The sequence below is a fragment of the Xenopus laevis genome, chromosome 6S (genome assembly GCF_017654675.1).
Source record: "Xenopus laevis strain J_2021 chromosome 6S, Xenopus_laevis_v10.1, whole genome shotgun sequence".
In the NCBI taxonomy this organism is placed as follows: Eukaryota; Metazoa; Chordata; class Amphibia; order Anura; family Pipidae; genus Xenopus; species Xenopus laevis.
The window spans coordinates 108315715-108325150 of NC_054382.1; positions in this window are offsets into that span (position 1 = coordinate 108315715).

Sequence of the window (9436 nt, forward strand, 5' to 3'; positions counted from 1 at the left end):
TTTCAATCTAGGTGAGCTGGAAAATTCAGTCCATGAAGTCCAGTTGCTCAGAAACATAAAGTGAGCAAATATAAGTCACTAAATATCTAAAAAATATATATTCTGAATTGTTGTTTGAAATGTAATATTATCATCCTTTATTTATATACCACCCAGCATGCTATGCAGCATTTTACAGTTATTGATGGATGTTTACCTCAGTCGTTGATTCAGTGGAGCTTACAAATTTAGGTTGTTATCGTAGACATACTATGGTCAATTTTATCAGGAGTCACTAAATCTGCATGTCTCTGGAGTGTGGGAGGAAACCAGAGTACTTAGAGTAAACCCAAGCAGACATTGGGAGAACATACAAATCCCATACATATAATGTACTCATGGCAACTGAATCCAGGATCCCAGCACTGGAAGATTATTATTATTAACATGTATTTATATAGCGCCAACATATTGCGTAGCACTGTGTGATAGATACAATCCACTGTGCCACTTCTACAGGTTTATAGTGGTTAGAAGTTCACCAAAAATTTTAGTCTGACCTACAGATCTCTGTTTATTTGGTGTGCACAATTTCACAACTACATACATAGTATAACAAATGTAAACAATAGGGGCCCTTACACATGGATTTTTGTTGTGCTTTTGAACAGCATTTCATGCACAAGTTCGGATACACCTAAACTAATGCTGCCAGGTAGTACCCACCAGACCTGGGCTTTAGTGCATTCACTGTGCATCATGTTATTTATACATGTAACCAGCTACATTTTTATACACAGGTCAAATATACAGAAATGCATTGTGATACAAAAGCAACAAAAGCATTTTGCATCATGTAACATGCAATTCGATATTCAATATTGGAACTAGGGTTGCCACATGTTTAGTTTTGAACCAGACAGCCCGTTCTTCCCTTGAGATGTCCAGATTAAAGCCACCAAACTGAGTTTCTCTTATTTGAAACCTTGACAGATCTCCATCTGAGACATCTAATTATTATTCCTGATATGTCAACCCACCCTTACACCATAATCACATCCTCCATAAAATGTCATTGGCTGTCCCCTACCTTACTAAACAATTGTTTAACAGTATATGCTGAGTTTAGAAACATGTGTTTGAGTTTAGCGCTGTGTACGTTGAGCCCGGGTGCACACACCCAAGACCTTCAGCAAGGGAAGCCAAAAACCAGAAAACATCAAAAGAGGCTGGCACAAGCCTGAACCCACAAAGTAGTAAAGCCGGAATTAGATTGTAAAAGGGTTAAAAAAGCTTACATTTTATTTTTCATTATTAAGTGCCAAAGCCTGACGCGTTTCGTGTCTACCTAGAACACTTACTCATAGGCTGAACATTACACAATACATACATGGTATTTAAAAGAAAAATGGCCAATGGGAAACAGGTAGGCGGTGCTACCCAATGTGTCACTCAAAGAAAACATGCAAATCCTAATATTCAATGGATACACCTCCCAGGCCAGAGCACTACATGGATTATCTTAATTACAGAATACAGAGTACTAATAATAATATGTGAAGTACAAAATAATTTTGTTGAAGGGGAAAAGAAAGAAGGGAAAAGTGGAATGACTATTATACATAGCAGGAAACATCAAAATCTAAATTTAAACCAGGTACAAGGGGCTGCCTTGTACCTAAGTGAAAGATCCATTTGGTCTCTATTTTTAATAACTCTGAATAAATATTCCAACCCCTTATATTTGGAACTGCTCTGTCTATGTGTTTTGAATTTCGAGCTATTATTTATGTACTTTTGTGTACTTTGAATAGGGAATTGTCCAAATTCGATTTGAAAAAAAAGTGAAAATTCAAATATCGAAATTTATCATGTACTGTCTCTTTAAAACTTCCACTTCAACCATTCGTCATCTAAAACCTGCTGTATAATAAAAGTCCTTTTCAAATTAAACATGAAACACAAATTGTATATTTTTATTTAAGCATTCGTAGCTGTTGTAAACTTTGTTTAAAAAATCTCAGCTGTCAATGAAATATTGCCGGCTCCTTCGCTATGCCTTAGGCATAGAGGCGGGCTAGGAAATATTCTTTCACTTTTCATTCTGCACTTGCTAGAGGTAACTGCTCTACCCACATCCCCCCTGTTCTCTTCTCAATTTAATTGTGTAGCCAGGGCATGGGGAAGGACATCAGGTCTCCCATTCTGGTGCACAAACAAGATTTTGAGATGATGCAAGGCTTGCCTTAATACCAGTGTCCTCAACATGGTGCCTTGATAAAGGCCTTATGCTTGATAAAGGGGTCTGACCCCGAAACGTTGCTTTTTCTTTGAATAAACGCAAGGGCTTGTCCCTGCTTGCACCTGCCCTTTGAGTGCCAGTGATTTTTTACTTATTTGAAGTTGGAGGGTGCTGACCCCCCATCACCGTGCACCGGGCAATCAACACGAAGGCCAGGGAGTGCGAGAAGAGCTTTTCATCTCAACATGGTGCCCGCCTGCTTGCTATAATTATTAATTCCCAAACGGAAGGAAACAAGATTCAATATTTTTTACTGTGTACTTAAAGTTCATTTTGCTTGACTAACATGATAAAATAGGATTTGGATTTTTTTTTTGTGGGTGACAGGTCCCCTTTAATGTAAACAAATCCAGATTTAACAAATCATATTTATAAATAATTATCTTTAATTCCTCTAATCAGTGTAATTTTCATTCTCTGGATACTCTGTAACTACATCATCTATTTCTATAAAAATAAAAAAAAGCTAAATTGCATATTCATGGGAAGGCCTTATACCAGTGATTAGTAAAGCAGAAACATGATACCACCTTATTTATTAAGGATAAAAGCTTCCCTTCCCCATAAAATAAATTCATTGCTATTAAACTTTCTTCAGAACACAGGAACTTGGACACTCAGAGACACTTCTAATTCATAGCATCAGTGCATGAACCCTTCTTTTTCTGGCATATTACTGCAGGTAGCTCTAGTGTCGTTTTCATTATGGCCAAGTTATTATCTTCATGGGCTCTCAAAGACTACATTCAAAAGGATAGCTTTATTTCATTTTGGCATATAAGGTTACTCTGTTATATTTTTCTACACATTTTACTTTCAAATATGTTGTCACCCAGCATAATACATAATTTTAAATAGTCCACTTTGGGCATATTACCAATTAGCATATTTTCATTGTTTAAGAGTAGATAGGCTTCCATAGAAAGTAGCCTAGCTCACTTTAAACACAGAAGATAGGTCTCTTTTACTTGCATCTCTTTGCCATTGATTTCTTTGGGGTCTGGTGTATTCCTGAAATATGTTAGGAAATATTCCATACAAGGTAATTTGGTTTATCTTTAAAAAGTAAGAAGAATTCTTAAAATGTATACAAGGCGATTTCCCAGCCACCAGAGAGTACCAGAATAAATCTTGTGGTGGAGCTGGGGGGGTGAGGGGATCAGCTGAAGAAAAATGTTGCTGTGACATCACTCGTAGACTACGAGTGATGTCACAGCAACATTTTTCTTGGATGTGACATCACATGAAACAGAGGTGACATCAAGTGCTGCAGTGCACGTGAGGTCACTTCCACATGCTATAGGGCTCACCTAGGATGGCACCAGACCTTAATACAGAACTTTATTTATAAACTATAGGTTGGGTTAAAAATACCAAACAATTTTAAATATCTTAAATAAGAAAAAGAAAATAATGAATGATAAAAAATCATCCATTTTGAAAAGGTACTTAAAAAAGCTCTATAATAGAGTATGTGGGGAATATACCCTTTCATATTTCATTTCAGGAATACATCAAGCGAAACATGCCTTTTTCTTGGTTACACATATTATATATCAATTTTTCTGTAATCCAGGTTCTAATAGATACTGTGCTAGTATTTACATAATGAACCAATATAAGTGCTTTAATCTTAGATTTAACATTTATTTCCATTGATTTATTGAGGCTCAAAGGGGAAAAAACCATGAAGTCTACCATTTTCAATGGCTTGGTTTTGATTATTTTATTGATATAGAATACTTTTTGATCATTTAAGCTCATTGAACGCACAGCTTTATTAACTCACATGAAAGAATTCAATATAGCATATTTCTTAATCAGACTTTAGCTTTTACATCTCATTATATATTGTTTGTCTTTTCATCTGTTCAAAAGATTCTCTCTGGAGCTTCAGATGCAATGCTAAGGGTTTGAGCAACAAATCCCTCTTTTTTTTCCCTTTTTATTCTTAGGTGCCGTTTCATGGTAATATGATCAGTAGAGAAGGTGATGTAGGCAACCTTTTTAACACCATACATCATATCCAGAGTATACAAACACTCCAATTTGTACTTTGACAAAATTAGGGAGGCTATAAGGAAAGCCTCCTTGGCTATGATTCTGATGAATAAGCTAGTCTTTGAAGTCAGTACAACTCATAATGGAAAAAAGAGCCATCCGACTGTTCAGAATGAGCAAGTAGTGATAACATTTTTCATTTCTTTTAGGGAGATAATTTTGCATCATTCTTTTCCTGTGATCTCCACAGCCCCACTGATTATAATGGTGACTGAATTGTTGCAGTCATTGCTGCCCTGTAGTGAATTTTTCCATAGAAAAAATATATGTATTCACACTTCTTTTCATATCGCTTTTAACTCCGGCTACAACAATGAAAGCAAAGAAAAGTAAAAATAAAAGCTTTTTGTAAGGTACAATGCATTGCAAAGTGATAGCAAAAGAAGGGGGGTCTTTTTACATTGCAAATGTAATTGGGGAAGGCTGTGCAATAGTTTATGGTGTAGGCTCCCACAATGCCGGGTATGGTAAAAATACAGAGAGATATGGGGGGAAGTTTCAGCCTAATACAAGATGTGTAAAAGGGCAAGCTGTAAGAAACTTACCCTGGTGGTCTAGTGGGCAGCGGGGTCCACGCCGCGTCCTTGGCGTGGACACCTGCTGCGCTGCTCCTGTCCTTGCCGGCACCATTTTGGATTCCTAGGGCACGCGAGGTGCGCCTGCGTGTCTCTTAAAGGCCAGCGCACGTTATGGCGCCAATTGGATCCCTATTTAAGGCCCATTCAGACCTGTAGCTAGTGCCCGTTATGGGATCATATCCTGTGGTTTCCTGAGCTTTTTGTTACCTGTTCCTGAATTTGCTATCCTGACTGATTATCCGTGTCTGACCCTGCCTGTTTCTGACTACTCTGCATTCTGTATCCTGACCCTTGCCTGCCTACGACAACGCTTCCTGCATAACCCCTTGATTGACAACCCGGTTTGACCCTTGCCTGCCTGACGATTCTGATATCCGCCTGCCTCGACCCAGCCTGCCTGACCATCCTTCTGCCTTATCCAGTCTGTCTGATTATCTGGTTTTGACCCCTTGCCTGCTGACGATTCTGTTATCTGCCTGTCCTGATCTGGTCTGTTCCGTTTCCACCAGACGCCTTGTCCTTGACCTTCTGCCCAAAGACTCTTGCTATCCGGTCGTGCCCCTTTGCCAGCCAGAACTCCTCCCCTTGTACCCCTCGTTAAGTCCAGGTGGCACCCAATTAAGCTGAGGGCTCCTCCCGAAGGCCAAAGGTGGTCACACTACTGGTGAAGCCGAGACCAGGGTCCTTAGCATTTGTTCTGGTATTGGGTGCCGGCCGTGACACAAACTAGGGGTGAAAAGCCACGATGCACAGTTGTGAATGGATATCAATACTATGATCTCACCCAACCTCAGAAAAGATGATGCAACCAAATTAAGTGCAAGGAATGCATAGTGAAAAAAAGGCACTTAGCTTTGTAGTGTCAAATTTTGAACTCCATGCAAAGGTGGGCATCAACAGTTGCAATGTGATTGTGCAACAACACAACAACAAATATAATGTGTTGACAAGATAATGAAATAAGGTCTCATCTCGTTAGTTAGGAACAATGTGGTACCAAAGGTATGCCCATAATAATGATCAGAATTGTAGCCAGAATTTGGTGTATGTCAAGTATAAAGGAATAGGGGTACAATATAAGCTGCAATAGGGAAAATGAAGGAACAGCAAGTTTTATGTCAGGTGAACAATGTAGGGAATTAAAAATGAAATAGGGAACACTAGTCAAGGAGCAATGTAGCACAAGTATAGAGTAAATAGATATATTGCTTCTTATACAATGCAGTGAATCATAGTTAATTATGTTACCTGACTCTGTGTGCTTTCCTTCATGTCACTTAATCTGGGATCCCACATATGGTCATAGAACTGGAAATGACTGCATTCACAGGCAAACAAGTCAAATACGTTTTCTCACTTAAAAAAAAAAACACTCAATTCGTGCAAATTGGAGTTCTACTATTTCAGCCTTTATGTCATTCAGAGTCTACAGTTCATGAGATTTAGCAGTATTCACTAAAATCTGTTTTTGTTCAGTATTTTTCAGAAGTAGTTGCAGCTGTCTGACACAGTCCTACCCAGTTCATGTACATGCTGCACAAGAATATGCTTGTCAGCTCCCTTTTGTGATTGCCTTTATAATTCTATATTGCTATGCCCTAATAATACAATTTCTCAGATTTGCTGGGAGATGAAATAATGTGAACCATTTGGCTGCAACACAGCCCTGCGGTATGCATTTTGTATAAGCATCCAGCTTAAACGAAGGGTAATTAAGCTTGGACTGGCATGATTGTCTTTTGTCATGATTATGCCCTTTTAAACTCTCATGCTGCTTGATACTTTACCTTTGATAATATTTAGACAATGGAAACCATGTTGTTATCACATTCGACTTTAAATTTTGCCTGAGTGAGCCATGAACAGATAATTTGAAAGGCATAGTTATGCTGTATATTATCATATAACAAAACAACAGATGTGGCCTTCCAGGTAATATCAGAACACATGGATTAGTTTACTACAACTGAAAATAAATAAAAGTGCATTTTTGTAATGAGATCAGTATAATCAGTACAATAGTTGATTGGCTATTGCTGTAACATCTGTTGTGTTGCCAGGGATTTAATTTGAACTAGATGTTGGACGTTGGGCTGTGATGCATTCATCTACATCTGATGACCTAGGTGTACTAAAGTGGATAGAAATGTGACAAGCAGTGTAAGGAGGAGAGACAGCAGGACACAATGGTAAAATAATTAAAATAAATGTATTTAGATAACAAAATGAGCATCACTCTATGGAGTCTCTTAATAGATCCCTAGTAAGGCCTCATCATGTGTATGCAGTGCACTTTTGGTCCCAGTGATTATAAAAGATATTAATGAAGCTGGAAATAGCAAATAGACATGCAACTAAACCGGTGAAAGGAATGGAAGAATTAAACTATAAAGAAACATAATTTTGCCTCTTTATAGGTCCCTGGTAAGGCCTCATCTGGAGTATGCAGTGCAGTTTTGGACTCCAGTCCTTAAGGGGGATATAAATGAGCTGGAGAGAGTGCAGAGACTAAGTGAAACTTAACTGGTTAGAAGGATGGAAGACTTAAACTATGAGGATAGACTGTCAAGGTTGGGGTTGTTTTCTCTGGAAAAAAAGGTGCTTGCGAGGGGACATGATTACACTTTACAAGTACATTAGAGGACATTATAGACAAATAGCAGGGGACCTTTTTACCCATAAAGATGATCACCGTACCACAGGCCACCCCTTCAGACTAGAAAAAAAGAACTTTCATTTGAAGCAACGTAGGGGGTTCTTCACAGTCAGGACAGTGAGGTTGTGGAATGCACTGCCGGGTGATGTTGTGATGGCTGATTCAGTTAATGCCTTTAAGAGTGGCTTGGATGATTTCTTGGACAGACATAATATCAAAAGCTATTGTTATATTAAACTGTATAGTTAGTATAGATATGGGTATATATAATTTATGTGAGGATATGGAGGGGTGTGTGTGTGTGGATGCTGGGTTTCATTTGGAGGGGTTGAACTTGATGGACTTTGTCTTTTTTCAGCCTGATATGTAATTGTCAAGATTGGCAAGATGTTGCCCCTTTAGACTTGAAGAACTAGACATTTGAAGCAGCAAATGTGTTTTTTTACGGTGAGGGCATAGTGAGGCTGTGGAATTCCCTGCCAGGAGATGATGTGGTGGCAGTTTCAATCAATACCTTTAAGAGCAGCTTGGATGACTTCTTGAACAAGCATAATATCCAGGGCTATAGTGATCTTAAGATCTACAGTTAGTTTAAAATTGTTATGTGTATTTATATTTATGAAATCAATGAAGAAATCAGCACTCACAGGACTTATGAATCCAACAAGTGATTTATTTGAGAAAAAACTAAACTTTTTGACTGGAAACCCACCCTTTTTAAAAGTGGGGACTCAGCTTAAACTTTAGCACAAACAGGGTCTTGCAAGTTTTAACATATATTACAAGATCACAGATTCGATACTCACAATGGTATTTATCAAGACCCCTTTTAGACTAATGGAACAGAGCTTTGATTTAAAGAAGTGTAGGGGGTTCTTCATGATGAGGGTAGTGAGGTTGTGAAATGGACTGCCGGATGATATTGTGATGGCTGATTCTGTTAATGGGGCTTGGATGATTTCTTGGACAAGCATAATATCCAAGGTTATAGTAATACTAAAATCTACAATTAATATAAATATTGGTATATATAGTTCATAATTTGGTGTAATTGAGGCAGATTTACTAAAGGACGAAGTGGCAGTCATTAGTGAAAATTCGCCAGAAATCTCATCCGCAGGGACACCGCCAATTTACTAACAGGCGTAGAGGACAATTCGCTAGCAAAAGAGACTGTCGCTAGCATAGTTTTGCACCTTATCGCCAGACAAATTTTGCTCAGGTGAACGATCGTTACGCCACCAATTCACTAAAGTCCAAATTTTACAGAATGTTACGTCTTTCTCCCGAGTTTCCTTCGCCACTTTAGACCTGGTGAACTGATAAGATGAAGCTACATCCTCCTCAATATGATGTCAGTGACATCATATCCTGTATGCTGAAAAGTCATGAAAGTTCTAGAAAACACTGGTGTTTTTTTTCATATTTTACCATTAAAGGGCAACTAAAGTCTAAAATAGAATAAAGCTAGAAATGCTGTGTTTTGTATGCTTAACATAAACATGAACTTTCTGCACCAAAAGCCCAATTAAATAAATGATTTATGCTTTTAAAGTAGGCCACAGGGGGCTGTCATCTTGTAACTATGTTAAACATCTTTGCAATACCAAGACTATGCACATGCTCAGTGTGATCTGGGCTTCAGTTGCTAGGTTAAGCTTAGGGATCATCATAAATGATCAAAACAACACAAGTCAAATAATATCTGCCATTGAAGCTGATACAGCAAGACTGATTAATAATCAGAATATACAGACTGCACTGGGTCTGTGGATACACAGTTGTTACAGGGAAACAAACAAAGCTGCTCAAATTCTGGGAAGTAAAAAAATGGGATTTTATTTGTTTGCCTTTACATCC